This window comes from Haemaphysalis longicornis, unplaced genomic scaffold (genome assembly GCF_048455015.1).
Source record: "Haemaphysalis longicornis isolate Haplotype H1 unplaced genomic scaffold, Haemaphysalis longicornis Haplotype H1 scaffold_11, whole genome shotgun sequence".
Taxonomy (NCBI): Eukaryota; Metazoa; Arthropoda; class Arachnida; order Ixodida; family Ixodidae; genus Haemaphysalis; species Haemaphysalis longicornis.
Window position 1 is genome coordinate 127,508,576 of NW_027526214.1, and position 18,329 is coordinate 127,526,904.

The 18,329-nt window shown below is 45.8% G+C and overlaps 1 pseudogene; it reads right to left on the reverse strand.

The window, feature by feature from the left end:
• Positions 1 to 18,329, reverse strand: part of LOC144160806 (uncharacterized) — a 247,821-nt pseudogene that overhangs the window by 17,962 nt on the left and 211,530 nt on the right.

Sequence of the window (18,329 nt, forward strand, 5' to 3'; positions counted from 1 at the left end):
CAAAATAGCACGCGCAGAGAAACACTACGGCGCTAATGTTTCAGTCGATGGCCTTCGCTCTTTTGGCAGAGAGCACAACCCTCGTCTGGCAACCATTCAGGTAGTCCAACGTTGGGTACTCCAGCCGGAACGCTACCGAACGTGGGCCTTATGTTGTTGGTAATTGATCCATCGGTCTGTTGCGATCCGTGCTGATTCACGAAGAAATGGGCAGTTTGTTATCATCCCCGCCACCTTTTACCCTTGGGCGTCAGTGGAAAGCGGCCACAAACGCGGTGGTAATGTTGACAGGGCGGAGGCAACTCAAACGCAGAAAGCATCTAGTGGCGAGCACAAAACGTGCGCCAAACGCATGACTGGCGAGCCGTGTGGTTGCGTGGCGAGCACACGGTGATAAAAAAAGATAGTGAGAGGAGAAGGAAGCAGCACACTGCAGGGCGGTATTGCACAGATACTTCGTGTGCGCCCGATCAGCGGAAGCCACTGTGCAGCCAAGAATGGTTTCGTTATCGGCGTCGACGAGGTCGACAGATCGCGGACGACGTGGGAGAATTTATACTCCCCCGTGTCCGTGTTTAATAGAAACAGTATAGGGGGCGTTACATATAAACAGCTAAAAGGGGACATTTTCTCTGCTGGGGGAGAGAACACATGATTTTCTCCCTTTTGCTACCCTTTTTTAGAGTGGGAGGATGAGTTGCACCGTTGTCTGCTCCGGCAAAGGCTTCTACCCTCGTACGTAACACTTGGCAGGGGGTCTAAGGGTAGACATGATTTGCCCGCCATCGAAGTCTTTTGTCCCTTGGATACCCGCCAGGATGGGGCTGTCCTTGCCGAGCACGTCTACCACGGCATCCGTTAGGGGGTCGAATATCTCCCTGTCTCCGGGTGCGCCTCTCAAAGAAAACTTGTGATGAGTGCATGGGTGCTGGCTAGCAGCACCTCTCTTTGTCACTAAATATTTACTGTGTCTGGAAAATTCAATGTCGTGGGGCTTGCGAAGCAAACGTGTTATTAGCATCACTAAGTGGGTCACACTCATTTATGTGACTGAACAGCACATGAGGTCTGCGTGTTTGCACAAATATTCATGTTGCACGCTTCAAGACAAGCGTTGAATTGAAAATAAATGGCGACGCCACCACTGAACATGGGCTCATTTATTTTCTATATTGCAAATATTACAAAATCACAGTCACAGGATTGACATGCCTTCTCCTTACTGCAGAGGTGAGTCCATGCAAATGCGCATTGAAGACCTCTAAGGTGAACTTTCGGGATTTGGATATAGCTTTTATCTCTTTAATTAAATTGCAGTGTTCACGCTGCTTATTAAGCGGCTTATTAAGCATTGGAAGAAATGAAAGTGAAAGACAATAAATACAAAGACATGCCTATTTTGACCTTTCCTGTGTGGTCATTTATTATGCAGGTACTCTGCCTGATCAAACTACTTTTTATTGTGAGAGACTGCGTCGCGGCACGAGTGTTTAAGGCCCAAGGAAAGCATGGAACACTTCTGAGACATTACGCATAATTTTTCTCTTACCTTTCTTTCCGTGCTTCCTCCTATTGGCAGCGACGCGTTTTTTGGAAGTTTGAGTCAGGTTAGACCTCTGCTTTTTGTAATCGTCCTCGGCTGTGTGGCGGGATTTGAGGGTTTCTCTGATTTCGCTCCACGCTCGCTTCTCCGCCTGAAGGGTTGTTCTCGATTTGAACCTTTCCATAATGATGTTTTGCTGCCCTTAATTAGCTCAGCCAATTTAAGTTTATCATCTTCCGACCACTTCTTCCCCACGTCCCTTTTCAGGTGCAACACAATCGCGCTAGCACCTGAACCATGGATGCTCGGCTTCCTCTGGTAACCGGAGATCTTACCCAAGGACTGTCTTTTTCCTGCCGTACGCAAATTTTTTACATAAACACTTTTCCCTTTTTTATCCTTCACCAATAGTTTCTAGTCGTGTCCTTAATTACGACCACATGCACAACCGAAGAGATCGCCTACGCAGACGCTATCACTTTTTTAGGACCATATCCAGCGACGGCAGACGTGCATGACCGCTATGTTAGCACAATTTTCTCCAGCGACTGCTTCTGCGCGAAATATACGCGTTTTTTCAGGCACATACTGGTTGGGCCGTAACTATTATTCATATGTCTGCATTTCGTCATTTCGTTTTCAGTAGAAACATGCTACTTTCTGTTAATGGTATTGTAGTAGCGGTAATAAAACGCGCACTAATGAGTGCAACACGCCCGCCACCGTCCGTCGTTGTGTGGTAAAGTGGTAAATACAACAGCGCCATTTCGCTTGCTCTACGTGGGCGACAATAAGTCGAAATAATAAGTGTGCCGACACATCAGCTGCATTAATTATACTTGTGGCCCAAAATACGAGAACATAGTTGTCCAAATGAAATCACGTGGAAAGCGTGTTTACAAGCGTCTTCTGCTTTCCGCGCAGGTGTGCAACTTTGTATGTAGTCTCGCAACGGGGAGTGGTTGGTTGCATGCGTGGGTGTTTTATAGGTCTTCAACAACAAGGTTCAGATTATGGAGCAATTAAACTGACAACTTTTGCGCTATTTCACAGCGGTCGCTGCTTATAAAGCAGAAGACTGTCGGCAAAAGGTGCCAGCGTTATCATTTCCTGCGACGGCCCAGGTGGCGGGCACTTGGCTTTCAACCGCGCTGCGAGGAGATTACCTAGCCGCCGATAGCCGACTTTCCAGTCCGTTTCTGTTTTCTTATGTTTTACCTAGATTTCTTTCACTGTCGTCACAGCTAGGGGCACCGATTTCGGTGGTTCTATAGATAAGTTGTCCGTTTATTTGGCTGTATGCATTGAGTGGTTTCTTTGTTCTGAACGTAATCTTCTGGCACAACGGACGCCATTCTAATGCTATTCCTTTGAGAGCGTTAATTATTTTCTCTTGATTATGTGCTGCTTATCCACGTTTTACTTTGCATTCAGCTGGTGCCAAAACTGGCCCGGCAGCTCTGTGAAGCTGTTCTTTAAGGCCCCATTTTCTGCCCGCCGCCGCCACCGTGTAGTCTGTACATGGACACGGCAGCACCGCCGTGACAATGTCGCCTTACGTGCCTCTACTTGCGCAGGTTTCGACGGAATGGTTCTTCGCGGACGGAGAAGCGGCCCTTGTTATCGCCGGACAACAGGACCAATGGACCCCGATGAAGAGTCCGCACCAACCATCGAAGGAACGCATCCACTGCGCCTGTGGCGACAACGATGCTGTGCCACGTGGACTTCGTGGACGTGGACTGCGCACCCCCGTGGAGCACGATGACGTCCTTGGCCTCCCCGATGGCAAGCCGCCCGGAGCAAATGAAAGCAAGGGCCACCGCCTCAACCTTCAGTGGACACGGCAGAACTGCCGTGACAATGTCGCCTTAGTGCCTATATCTTGACGGAATCTTGAAGCGCTAGGACACAGGGACAAGCGAGTGGGACAGCACAAGGGGCTACTTCCAACAGTTTTATTAGCAGACGAAAACACATATATATACACATGACCACTGGCCCGCGTCATAATACAATCTTACACGTCACACTCCATTCAGAAAATCACGCTCTTTCTTCGATAAGGCGACAGACGCAGTACTAACACAATCGCGGCCCGCTTTCGCTATCATGTCAGCTTCTATTATTTCTCGCGTAAGCTGATTCTTATGCTTGGCAACAACTCCGCACTTGTCGAACAGGGGCTTGCAACCATGCTGCTTACAGTGTGACGCAAGCCATCCCCCCGTGTTGTTTTTTACATTATTGCCGTGTTCACGGAGACGATCATTTAGGCACCGCCCTGTTTGGCCGATATACCTTTTCCCACAGTCCAACGGAAGGCTGTAAACAACGCCTTCTGCGCAAGCCACAAAGCGATTTAGGTGCTTTTTGTTGCACCTCGGTCTCGTGGGAAGGCTGGGGTCAGTCAGTCTGCATAGCCTGCCCACTTTGTTGGGAGCCGAAAAAACGACTCTTACTTTTGACCGCTCGGCTATCTTTTTCAAATTGTGAGAAAGTTTGTGCACGTAGGGTATAACCGCCATTTTTTGCTTTTCGATGGGCGTTGCCTCAAACTCACCGTTGCCTCTTTTTTCTTTTGCTTGAGCAATGATTCCGCTACTGAAACTAACACATGTTTGGGGTACCCTGCCTGAGAGAAGCGCGCATCTTGATTGCCAAGGCTCTGACTCATTAAATGAGGACAAGATTTATTTAAGGCATTTCCGAAGCATAATTTTACGATTCCCCTTTTCACGAGCTTGGAATGCGCAGAGTTGTAGGGGAGGAGCGGCTTATTTTCTCGTGGTGCGTAGCTCCAGCAGACATGTTTATCTTTAAATGAAATACATAAATCTAAAAACCGGATTGATCCATTGTCGGGAAGTTCATGAGTTAGTTCTACCGGTGCGAGGCAATGCCTAACTTTTGTTAATACATTGAAAGCCTCCGACTCAAACATGTGACGCTTGCAATTAAGAACAATTAAATAATCATCAACAAACCTAAAGATCCTAACAACCGACGTCCCTCCAAAATTCCTAGCGCTTCAAGATTCCGTCATGTCATACCAACAGGCCCAAAGCAGCACCCTCGTGCCTATATCTGTGCAGGATTTGACGGAATAGTTCTTCGCGAACGGAGCAGCGGCCCTTGTTATCGCCGGACAACAGGAGCAATGGACCCCGATGAAGAGTGCGCACCAACCATCGAAGACTGCAGTCAAACCGCAAAGACTGCAGTTGATTCCACTGTAGTCGATTCTGTACATAATGAGTCTTTGCGCGATATTACTGATAGGCTACAGTCTATAACGATGAGATGTGGTGACGCGGAAAACAGCCAACGGCGGTACAATCTGCTCTTTTTTGGTATAGATGACGAAGACAAAGAAGACTGGGCAACATCCGAGCAAAAAATAATAACTTTCTGTTCTGAAAAACTAGCATCTCCCTAACAAATGACCACTTTGAACGGGTACATAGACTGGGAAAGTACAGCACGGATAAGCAGCGGCCAATCATTGCTAAAATGAGTTCCTTTAAAGAGAAACAAAAAGTTCTTTCTGCCGCGCATAAACTAAAGGGTACCGACTTTTCGATTGGTGAGGACTTCTCGACAACTACACGTTATTCCAGGAAAAAATTAATTGAATTCGCCAAACGCTTAAAGAAGCCGATAAAGTTGTCAGGAAAAAATTAATTGAATTCGCCAAACGCCCAAAGAAGCCGATAAAGTTGTCAGTGGACGCAACGGAATCCGTTATTCTTCACAAAGCATAGCAAAGAAAGCATGCACACGCAACGGAACCTAAGCCTGCAGACCACTTTAAGAAGTCACCATTCATGCAGTTATGCTTTACTAACATACGCAGCCTTACACCCAAACGCGGTCAGCTTTGCTCGTTCTTAGAAGATAGTAATCCTGACGTTTTAGCAATAACAGAGACTTGGCTCAATTCTGATATACCCTATCACGAGCTTCTCCCCGATAACAGCACCTACAACATATTTAGACATGACGGCAATAAAAAAAGAGGTGGTAGCGTTCTACTAGCTATTAAAAAAACACTGTCATCCTTTGGCGTCAATACAGACTCCACTATTGAAATTGTATGGACCGCATGCTTAACAACAGCAACAAAAATATTGATAGGTGCATGCTATCGCCCTCCCGACTCGGATAACTTGTTTGTAGAAGAGCTGCGCAAAAGCGTTGATTCAGCAATTCAGCAATGCTCTCCTGATAATATATACTTACTCGGCGACTTTAATTTTTCCCAGATTGATTGGTCCCTCTTAACTTCTACCTGCCACGAAGCAATGGAATTTGTAAGTCTAACCCTAGATTATAACCTGTTTCAAGTTTTAAAGGAACCAACTCGGGGTACAAACATTTTAGATTTAGCTTTAACTAACGCTCCTGAGACTGTTAGTGCCATTCTGCACATCGATTGTTTCAGTGACCATAAGCTACTTCCAATAACACTTAGCCTCCCAACCCATGTATTACTTAGTACTGTTAAAAAAATTCGGGACTATAACAAAGGTAATTACGAAGGTATGAATGATGAATTGGAAGTTTTTTACGAGCAGTTTTTTTTTCATCTTTCCCGTACCGATCAGTCAACGAAAACTGGGTTCTATTCAGAAAAAAATTACTCCTTTGGTTGATAAATATATTCCCCTAATTTCTATCTCTAACGACAATAAAAATCCCTGGTTTAACAAAACGCTTAAGTCTCATAGATCAAAGAAGAAGCGGCTCTACAAAATTGCAAAGCGCATTTCGAGCCCTTCAGATTGGGAAAAATACAAGGATTCCTCGAAAAAGTACTGCTCCGAAGTAAGCAAAGCGAATTCTAAATATTTTACGCACGCCTTGCCATCCATGTTAAATACTAATCCGAAAAAATACTGGCAAGTAATTTCCCCTCACAATGCTACCAATTCTGTCAGTATACAAGATGTTGATGATTCTGATTGTAGGGTTCAACGCGCCGACGCAACGCAGGCGATGAGGCGCGCCGTAGTGGAGGGCTACGGATTAATTTGGACCACCTGGGGATCTTTATCGTGCGCCGAAATATCGTACACACGGGCGTTTTAGCTTTTCGCCTCCATCAGAAAAGCGGCCGCCGCGGCCGGGAATCGAACCCGCGACCTCGTGCTCAGCAGCGCAACGCCTTAGCCACTGAGCCACCGCGGCGGGTAGTATACAAGCTGTTAACCATATGCCTCTATCAGATGTAGATAGCGCTTCAGTGTTGAACTCATTTTTTTCATCTGTGTGCACGTGCGAAGATCATTCCAGAGGGTCCGAAGTTCCCGAGTTTGATTACACATTCATGGAACCTATTGCCGTCAGCGCTGGAGGGATTGCGAATCTTATTGAAAAACCTAAAGGAGCCATGAAGAGAAAACACAACTTTGGTTCATTCGAAAGATTGCCTCGTTAGAACCATAACGACACCACTTATAACGCAAACTTCGCTCAAATAAGCTACATAATTAGGAAAAAAAGAAATGGCCATGCGACCCACCAGCTCATTTTCCGCAAAAGAACCTATGATGTCACTCTAGAATGCTCTGCGATTGGCGGAGGCCGGCAAAACCAAACGCATGTTAGGCAGGGCTTACAGTTTGCATAGCGAGCTAAATGCCCGTGAAACATACTGCACATTCTTTTAGGGGCTAAGCTCCTTAAGGCGTGGGTCTGTCCATCCTCGACGTATGTATGTAGCCACCTCTAGTTTAGTTCTTGGATTGTTTACTAGATGGCGTGGCTACCTCTAGTTTAGTTCTTGGATTGTTTACTAGATAGAGGTACTTGTATATGATGAAAAGATGCGCTTGGATTATTTACTACATGGCGTGGCTACCTCTAGTTTAGTTCCTGGATTGTTTACTAGATGGCGGGGAGCGTTGTAATAAAATCCGTTCGCTGTTGGCGCGCGCTCGGAGTCGTCCGATGGATAAGGCTGCAGATGTGCGAGCCCGCGAGGCAGAAGCGCTCCGTGAAGCTGCGCGACGCCGCCGCCAAGATTCTGCCGTACGAGAGCGGGAGGCCGAAGCGTGTCGTCTGGCTGCGCGACGACGCCGCCAAGATCCCAGCGTTCGAGAACGAGAGGCCCAAGCGTCACGGCAACGGCGCGAGGACCCTGCCGTACGCGAAGCGGCACGGCTGCGGCGCGAAGAGGATCTCCAAAACGTCAGAGAACGGGAAGCGGCGAGAAAGCGCGCGTATCGGCAGGCAGACCCCGATGCAGTGAGAGCTCGTGAGGCGTCTGCAAAACGCATCAGGCGAGCTCAGCCACAAGGTGCCGACGCGCGGTTTAAGCGAGACTTTCTAGACGTTACGTTCGGACACAGATGTAGTGGGCGAACTTTCACTGAAGAGTCACGGTTTTACCGATGATTTCTCCTCAGGAGCTTCGCCCACTCATCATCATTCACCCCGTGGATATGCTGTGAATTTTTTTATGATAAAGAACGGTCGAGTAAACGGTTGAAGTTCCGAACGAACACGCAAGCGTGTGCGCCAATGCGTACGAAACTACCGCCGGCCGAACTCGACATCTCGCCGTCGCCACCGTCGCGCAGACGAATTTTCGGGTTCGAGGCTCTTAGGGGCCAACGAACCGTTCCAGCACGTACAGCCGCGACCTTGCTTGGTATCTTAATCCCTTGACAGGAGGTTGGCCGTCATATCGCCAACCAGCAAAGGTAAAAATAGAAACGAGGGGAGTAAGGAACAGCAAGAAGCGACGAGGTAGTGCCAGTCGTCGCAGAAGTTTCGAATGGTGTTAGCTTGGTGCTGGTAAACTGGAAACGAGCTCGTTTCCAGTTTACAACCACTGAAAACTTCAGTTTGTTCGAGTACTTTACAATGAAATTTCGTTGGTGCGTTTTGAAATGCCCATGTAGTACGGGCAAATCGTCGAGGGAGTGTGACATCCCCGCCGGTGAGGAGATCTCCTTTCATGTGCTGCCCAACGACGAACCTCGGCGAAGCAAGTGGCTACGTTTTGTGAACTTTGCAAACGGAGGAGAAAGAGAGCTAAAGGAAGTACGAGTGTGCTCGCTTCATTTCCGAGGAAGTGATTACGGCAGGGACCCTTACGTTAGCTCACTCCTGGGACATGCTGGCGCTCGTCGCCGACTTCGTCAAATCGCTCTGACCTTGGGGGAAAAAATGCCGTAAAAAACACCGCGCATTGATGCTCGTATCTTTCTGGTCGAAGCAGAAAGCTCGCGCGAACGGCTTTCCATACACGACACCGGCCAACTGGCATAAGTGATACTGCTACTGAAATTGAACTATTATTAACCGTAATAAAAATACGGCACATACGTACCAGTCTGTATTCGTCCGTCGCGACGGGGCTGATGAGGCAGCGGTGCCGACAGTAGGGCGTTCGTCGGTTGTGGCTATCGCGGAATGGTCGCTTTCCCGTCCACCGCGTATCCCGCAACTCTTGCCGCTCGTGAACTTAGAAGCATTGAGCGTTCAAGTGGTGTGAGGTTGTTAAATGCAAGCCCGAGCTCCTCGGCGAGAGTTTTGTTCTCCGGATCAGGCGATTCCATGACTAGGGCTGCGCTAGGGTGCACTAGGTTTTACTGGTATTTTTAAAATGGCCGCCATCTCGGTCGACTCCCGCGTGTGGGTGCTATATGGAGTCGACATACTAAGTATCTGTTTCATGGACCGGCTCGTATGACGCCATTGTTCACGTCACGGAATGTGCAATTTTAGCGGGAGATTAAAAATTTTGGTTAAATTGCCTTATTTCTCAGTGAATAGAGCATCATTTGCTTCCGGGAAAGCGCTTGGGGTAATATGAAACACCTAATCTTTCGAATAAAACAAACTTTTGTTTTCTCTTCATGGCTCCTTTAAATTATCAACTTCTTCAGGCATTGATAACATTAATTCTAAGGTGCTCAAAAACACGTCATTATGCTCAAGTAAAATCCTGTACCATACTTCACGCAATCTTTATCAAGAGCACAACTGCCGGCTGATTGGAAAATAGGTTAAGTAGTTCCCTTATTTAAAAGTGGCAATAGATATTCACCAGAAAATTACCGCCGATATCACTAACATGCATTTGCTGCAAGTTGCTTGAGCATATAATGTCTTCGCACATTTATTGTCATTTAGAAACCAATAACTTCTTTTTTTGAGAATCAGCATAGATTTAGGCGAGGTTTTTCGTGCGACACCCAGTTACTCGAATTTACCACTGATATTTACTTCAATATGGATAATAATTTACAGACGTCAGTGACTGCATTTTCCTGAACTTTTCTAAAGCATTCGACCGCGTACCTCATTCCCGTCTGATTTCAAAATTAACAGAACTTCGTTTAGATTCGCTAACCTTATCGTGGATCCGTAACTTTTTGTATTTTCGACAGCAGTTCACTCTGGTTAATAACCCTTCCTCTCCAATTTCCGATGTCACCTCCGGAGTGCCTCAGGGTAGCGTCGTGGGGCCACTATGTTTTCTAATCTACAATTATGATCTTCCATCTAATATTTCTTCGTCAATACGGGTTTTTGCTGATTATTGCATTCTATGCCGTTCTATAACTAGTACCGATGATGACCCCCTTGCTCTCCAGAAAGACCTTAATCTCATTAACAACTGGTGTGGTGCATGGCAAATGACTTTAAATTTATCTAAATGTAAAGTAATATCCTTTAGTCTGAAAACATTAACTGTTGCATTTGATTACTACATAAATAATTCCAACGTATAACGTTCATCTTCGTATAAATACCTCGGCGTCCATCTCACTTCTAATCTCACTTGGGCGGCACATGTAAGTTACATATCTGCAAACGCATCAAGAACACTAGGATACTTACGTCGAAAGCTACGAAACGCGCCAAATAACGTCCGCAAACAAGCTCATTTAACCTTTGTTCGCCCACAGTTGGAATTCGCATCACCTATATGGTCCCCCTCCCAAGCCTATCTCAACCAGCTAGAAGCTGTGCAAAACAGAGCGTCACGGTTCATCTCACGCATTTACAGTCGCCCCTGTAGCGTCACACAAATAAAAGATGACCTTTCATTACAGCATCTAGATATACGGCGCACAGTTGCCCTGCTGTCTTTGCTTCATAAATATATTCACGCGTCCAGGCAACCACCATTCCCACTAACGGCACCATTGCGCATGTATAAACTACTACACAACCAGCGAAGCATCACCCGCATCTTTGGAAAAACAAATTCATTCATCTGCTTTGCCTCGTGCCATAGCACTCTGGAATGACCTACCCGACGTCATTGTCAATTTAACTAATCATGAAAATTTTCGCGAGTAATTAATGATACATCTATCTCAATAGCATTGTATAACCTCCTTCAATTCTGCTTTTGTTCTTTGTGCTTTTTTGCGACTGTGAAATTCTTGTTGTTGCTTGAAACCCCTCCTTGTCATTTGTGCAACCACTGTTATTAGTTCCAATTATTTTGTGGTATTAGTGTCACCAACTAGCATTCTTTTCGATGTACGCCCCTTACTCTATGCTCCGTAATAGAGCCTGTAACATACTTTTAAATAAATAAATGGGCATGTCGCTTCCTTACAAAAATATTTCAGTCGTCCCTGCGCAGTAGCTCTTTCCCACCAGCGTGGAAGCGGGCTAAAATTACCCCTGTTCACGAAAGTGGCTCTCTTCTGGACGAGCGCAACTACTGTCGTATTTCCCTTATCAGCACATGTTCAAACATACTCGAGCACATTATTAACAAACACCTGATGGCCTATATTGATGGGCACAATCCATTATTTTCGAAGCAGCATGGATTCCGCCGAGGCTTATCTACAACAACACAGTTAATCGAACTTGTTCCCGATCTTTCAGAAACAATCAATTCACATGGTCAAACTGATGTGATATATTTGGATTTCGCGAAAGCATTTGATCAAGTGTCGCACTCGAAGCTACTCTTTAAAATTCACAAAAGTTTCAAAATAATCTCTTGACAAAATGGTTTTCGTCCTATCTCAGTTCTCGTCAGCAGTTCGTTCAAATAAAAGACAAACAGTCTACATCAGTTACAGTTAATTCCGGAGTTCTCCAGGGGAGCGTGCTGGGTCCCCTTTTATTTTTGTGATATATAAGTGACCTACGAAATCGTGTCACGGTCTCGATAAGGTTATTTGCCAACGCCTGTGTTGTTTATAGCATAATCGAAACTGAACCCGATTAAGGTAATCTAAACAACAATATCAAAAAATAAAGCATTGGTGCGAAGAAGGGCAAATGACCTTGAACGCAAAAAAACGTCTTAAAAAACCAGGAAGAAAGCACCTCTATAATACAATTACCAGATTGACACCGCTAGCCTTAAGCGTGTACAAAACAAGAAACATCTTGGGTTATGGTTTACGCCCGACCACCGGTGGAACACTCATATTGATTATGTGTGCTATAGAGCTACCAAGGCATTGTATAGCCCTAGGCGTAGCCTATATAGCGCCCTATCGGATATAAAGTGCCTAGCTTACAAAACCCTAGTCAGGCATATTATCGAATATTCTAAAATTGTCTAGGACCCTTACACACAGTCAAATTGCAATAAAAGAGCAAAAATACAGCTACTTGACGCAAGATTTATTTTTAATAAATATCGCCGACATCTTTCACCTAATGAACTTTGTAGAACAGCGGGCCTGGATAGTCTGGAAATTAGGTCGAGGACTCAGCGACTTAAAATCCTTTTCCAGTTAATTCATAATCATTTTAAACTAAACTATCCAGATTTCTTTCAGGTCAACAGACAAGAACACTCCTGACATCGCCATAGTATGTACATGCCAGCCCTAGCCCCATGTAACGACTGCTTTAAGTTCAGTTATTTCCCACGTGCTATCCAAGATTGGAATATGCTGCCGGATGCTGCCGGAGTCTGTAATTGGTTGTTCATCGCTTACGTCATTTAAACAAAATCTAAAACGGATATTTTCTGAATAACAGTGACAAATGCCTTTCGTTGTGTGTGTACGTGTGTGCTTTTTGTTGGTCGCATGAGACTGCAATACTTGTTTTTCAATTTCAAATATTCAGCGCGGTGCAAAAGTGTCGCCTCAAATGCATCATGTACTGTTCTGTGCGTATGTATTGCATCGCATGTGAGTTCAATTTTCTTGTTATGTATAACTTCGAGCTGCTGCTCACAATAACACCGAGAATTCATCTCTAGACTTGTACTGCACTTTTTTTCCGCAAATAATTGTTTTGTACCTCCACCCTGTAACGGCGCACTTCTAGGCTAACTAATAAATGAAATGGAATGAAACGATGCAAATAAATTTTATGGCTCACAAGTTCTGTTATGAACACCAGGGGTCGGCCCTTGTAAAGTTTCTGATATTCTTCCTCACACTGCGTTCTCAGAAGTTGCGTCATTATCTGCTTCATGCGCGCAATGCCTCTTCCAAATGAGACACTGCGGTGGAAAGCAGGTCCTGAGACATCTCTACAATGGGCTCAGCGGCAGAACCTGCACGCTACATGGCTTGCAAAGTCCAGCCGGAAAAGTTTCACGTGGGACGTTGTTTCAGACCTTGTTTCAGAGACATGACATTGTAGCGCAAAAAGGTTATCGATTTGTCTTCAAAATCCATCATTCCACTGTTGTCGGCTGCTCAGTCCGTGCCTGCATACTGCGCCAGGAGCGAAGGTTGGCAGGATAACAAACGAAGCACGATGCATGCTGCCGGGGATGGGTAATGGTGACACACCACTCACATGTGCCACTTGGCACGACGAGATTTTTTTTCTGATGAACAGGGCTCATTCGTTGCTATCACAATCAATGAACGCTTGCTTTTGCTTTTCGCGTATGGGCACCGGCTTAGGACTGTGAAAACTACATCGAGACTCACTCGCGGAAGTTAACTGATTTCGTTGCATCCCTCAACCAACCCAACGCTGGCTGCCTTTTACAGCGAAACTCGATGCAGCTGTATATTTAAATGGCTGAGACGTGTCCGGCACCCACACATAAAAATACTTGCGACAAACCAGATTTTGCAAAGAGCGTTTGTTTTGCTACAGGACATAAATGAGACTGCATGAGTGGTTGATGACGAAAGGTGATTAGATGAATGTAAAGTGTTCGCTTCACGGAGAAGTCTAGGATGAAACGATGTGGGGCCATTGTTTACATAAATGTTCGTTAGCTTTGAATGTAGTGTCATTCACTGAACTTTTCAATAAATTTGTATAATAAAGTGTAAATATATTGTCACGAAGCCAAAGATGATGCAGATGCCTTGAAGCAAAAACAAGTTTGTTGGAGCGAACTTGTGCTCCCCTAACAACTCAAAGAACACACAGGCGGCGAAACAGCAGTCAACACAGTGACGTGGGCAAACTGGTGTCTGGAATCCAATGCTGCGGGATCTGCTCTGCAAGCATTTATCCCTCGGCGCAAGGGTTTCTCAAAAGTCGGATTGTATCCAGAACACTGTAGATCAACGACGATTATTCTAGGCTGGTGACGCTAGTACGAAGCACTCACCCTATGAAAGAAGATAACACGTGCCGCATAAAGAGTGGAACATGCGGTTCATTTGGCCCACGGATAACGCAGATCACGTAGCCCGGCGCAGCCGGTCTGCAAAAGCAAAGCATAAACAAACAAACCCAAAACACCGTTCGTGGCATCACCCCCCTTTAAGAGGGCATCGACCCGATGCTAAAATAAAAGACAGTCAGAACAAACGACAAAAAAGGTCTGTCATCTTGCGTAGTAAGGTTTTAACTCGTGGACGTCGGGCCGCGTGCGTCGTCGTGATGTTCCGGAATCACCATGGCGGATCACCTCGTAGGTAATTTGACCAACAAGTTGTAGAATCGGGTATCGGGAATCGGGAATCCGGAGCTGCCTTAAATCGGCGCTCCTTGCTTTACACTTGCAAAGTTACAAGGCCAACATGCAGAACTGTTTATTACACTTCGTGCGAAACGGTGCTATGATAGGGGTCACTTCGGCTTAGCAACAAATTAGGAAGTTATGATCCGCCTTCAGATAACTATATCATCCTCAAATGAACTTGAAATTCTATCTAGACAGCTGCTGACTTTATTTTACATTATTCTTGAGTCAGCTGTTTCATCATCGTCATCATCATCATCATCAACATCATCATGGACAGCTTTTCAGGTTTACTGCAGGATCAAGGCCTCCCCCATCGACCTCACACGCGTGTGTCCTGTGCTGCCCGAGTCCATTATTTGCCTCAGAATTTTCTCATTCCTTCTCTCCACCGAGTTAATGGTCCTCTTCTTCTAGTGCCGGCTTTCGGTGTCCATGCTGTTGTCCTTGTGGTTGTGCTGCTCTTTCGTTACTGGTGGAACATCGCAAGCGAAACTTGCAGGCTCGGTAGTTTCCCCCGGTTTAACGCTGCTGGCGCATTGCCTGGGATAGATCGTTCTGCGAGTTTGGTTGTCTCGTCCATTTCTTTTTCTTTACCTGAACTATGATGTCAACTATCGGAATTTGCAGCCTAATCCAGGTAGCTCGTTTTCTGTGCTAAAGCGTTCCTCCTAACATTATTCGCTCCATGGTACGTTGGGTGGACCTAAATTTGCTTTCGAATTCGTTTAGTAAGGCGCCACGTTTATGTCATCACCGGCAGGACGCATTGGTTGAATACCTTTTTTAGTGGTAAAGGTATCTTACTTTTCATTATTTTCGAGTGCTTGCCGAATGCAGCCCAACCCAGTCTTATTCTGCGTCGGATTTCTTTCTCGTGGTTTGGGTCCGCACTGACGATCTGGCCAAGGTAGTTATATTCTTCTGCTTGCTCCAGTATTTCGTCGCCTATGCTGATAAAGGCGCGTTAAGCATGTCTATTTTGCATGACTTTCGTTTTGTTAATATCTATCCTCAGCCCCACAGCGAAGTTCTCTGATCGTAGTTCCTCAATCATTTTTTGGGGTCGTTGTGCCGGTTCATTATGTCGTCTGCAAACCTTAAATGGCTCAAGTATTCGCCTTTTATCTGTAACCTACGTTTTCCCAGTCAAGCCTCCTGAATAAACCCTTCAAACATGCTGTGAACAGTTTTCGCGAGATGGGGTTTCGTTGTCGCGCTCCCTTTCGGATCAGGAATTTATCACTTTGCTTGTGAAGGGTAATTCTGCACGTGCATTCTTCGTATACGTCGTCTGGCAGTCCTTGGTTCGTTAAGACGTCAACCACTGCGGTGGTGCTCACTGAACAGAACACTTTTTCATAATCTATAAATGTCATGTAAAGTGGTTTATTATACTCTGCGGATTTTCTATTAGTTGGTTGGTGACGTCGATGTGATTCATTCTAGAATATATACCCTTGTCTAGACCCAGCTCGTTCCCTGGATTGTTGGAAGTCTAGGCTGGCGGTTATGCGGCTAACTACAAACTTGGTAGGGAGCTTGTATACAACCGTCAGAAGGCTGAGGCGTCTGTAGTTCTTCAGATCGTTGTTATCTCTCTCCTTCTGAATTAAAACTGTGTTGGAGTTTTTCCAGTCTTGTGGCACTTTTAAAGTACTTAAACATTCTGAGGATAGTTCAGTGAACTTTTGTAGTATATCTCAGCCCTCTTTTAGAAGGTCTATGGTTATGCTGTCGTCGCGTGCACCTTTCCCTATTTTTATACCCTTAAGTGCCTTTTCGACTTGTTCTTTCGTTACTGGTGGAACATCGCAAGCGAAGCTTGCAGGCTCGGTAGTTTCCCCCGGTTTTACGCTGCTGACGCATTGCCTGGGATAGATCGTTCTGCGAGTTTGGTTATCTCGTCCATATTGTGAGTAATCGCACCCTGTTCCTCTGTAAGAGCGTACATTCTGTTTCTGCCAATAACCGGCTTCCTCCTTGCCACCTCCAAGCTTCTTCCTTCTTGCAACATTTCGTCGATGAACGCCATGTTGACCGGAGGAATGTCATTTGTTTTATTTGTGTTTATCAATTCTGACAGCTCCGCTATTTCAGTTTGATCTACCGTACTCGACAATTTCATCTTCTGATGCTTCGAAATAAGCTCCTTTTTTTGCTGAGTTAGTTTTCTAGTCTATTTCCTACAAGCTTCTCCTACATTAGCTGCTGCTGACTCAGTGATTGCTTGTTGTGAGGTTGTCATTTAGGGTGTCAACACTGCCCTCGTCGTTATTGTTTAAAAGCACGAATTTGTTCTGAAAGGTTGTTTTAAACTCCTGCGTCTTGTCTCTGACTCGATGCTGGGTTTCTTACTTTTTACGACCGTCCTTCTTTGCTTTTTGAGATTTAGCCTTAGTTTGCACCTAACCATCCTTAATAGCTCGACGTCTTTCACAACACCTGGCTTCTCACTCAAAACGAAGTCAATTTGTTTTTTTTTATCCCGTCAGGACTGTTTCATGTCCATTTCCTGATCCTGCGTTTGCGAAAGAATATGTTCAGTACTTTGAGGGTATTTCTCTATGTAAATCCAACCAGTGTATCACCTGGACAGTTGCGAGTGCCCCTTCAAAATTTCCCACAGATTTTTCTCCTACCTCTTCGCGCCTATTTTTGCATTAGTCTCCCATGACAATTGTGAACTGTGTGGTTCCATTATACATTATTCAATTGACACCTTGGTAGTAACTATCTAAGGCTTCATCCACGTAGCTAGCGGTTGGTGTATATTATAGTTAACCTGCGCGGCTTCTCAAGCTTGATCACTGCACTCCCACCCTTTCGTAAATACTGAAGAATTCTTCCACGTTCCGTGCTTTCTCCCGGTGGATCAAAAATCCTACCCCGTGCACTTCCTTTTCGTGAGCTCCTTCTTACTACGGCGCATAAAATTTGTTTGAGCCGAAGTATTTGGAGACTAGGCCTAGCAGGCTCAACTATGGAATCCTTTTTTGATGGAATCTTTTTGACAGGAAAACATGGCAATGGAGCCAGGTCTAATCTGAAATATTGCCCAACAACTCCTATCAATGCATAATGAAAGCGCCAAAAGGGTTTATCGCCGAATGAAGTAACACCAGTGCTCCTGTCAAAGGTTATTTAATAAAATGTGGAGACTTGCTCAGGGCTTGTAGCTTTGTTTCATTGTTTTTGCACCACTGCACCACTTAAGTGGAACGTTTGTGCTGCAGCCGGACACATGCTTCAATAAGAGTGTACAGGGTGTTTCAAGCATCGAAGGCAATACACTCTGCTGGCTACCAAGTCTGCAATGAGGTCTCGCTATCTGGTGCGGTTTAAACTCGCTTAGAAACAGTGCCTGTCTTCGAAAATCTTCGATAACAGATCAGTTATAAGCTACAGTGATAACTGCGATCACTGTACCAGTTTGCAGAGCTCCTCGCGTACAGAAACTTGGAATTATTAGATGCGACGCTGAGAGCATCTCTTGTTGGCGGCCCTGTCCTTCCTACGTGCGTCCGTCGTCGTCGCCGGCGCCCGCACTCTCCTCCGCTCACCCCCTCTCCTCTCCGATAGCGAACACTCTCTCGCGAGGGGCCTTGGATTGGATTCGATTTTATTGGCTTGGCTTGGATTGGCTTGGACTCGATTGGATTGTGTTGCGTCATAGCCGCAGCAGACGCACTGGCGCCGGCGCGTGCCCAGGTTAGAGCGAACACTCTCTCTCAACATCTGTGGGTAGGCGGCGTTGCGCGCGGTGCTGCGCACATCTGTAGTCGCGCGGTGCTGCGCAACCCCATTCTGCTGCGCAACCCCCGCGCGGTGCTGCGCGCGGTGCTGCGCAACCCCTTTCTCTCTCCGCGGTCTTTTCTCCTTCGGGCGAGCTGCGCATAT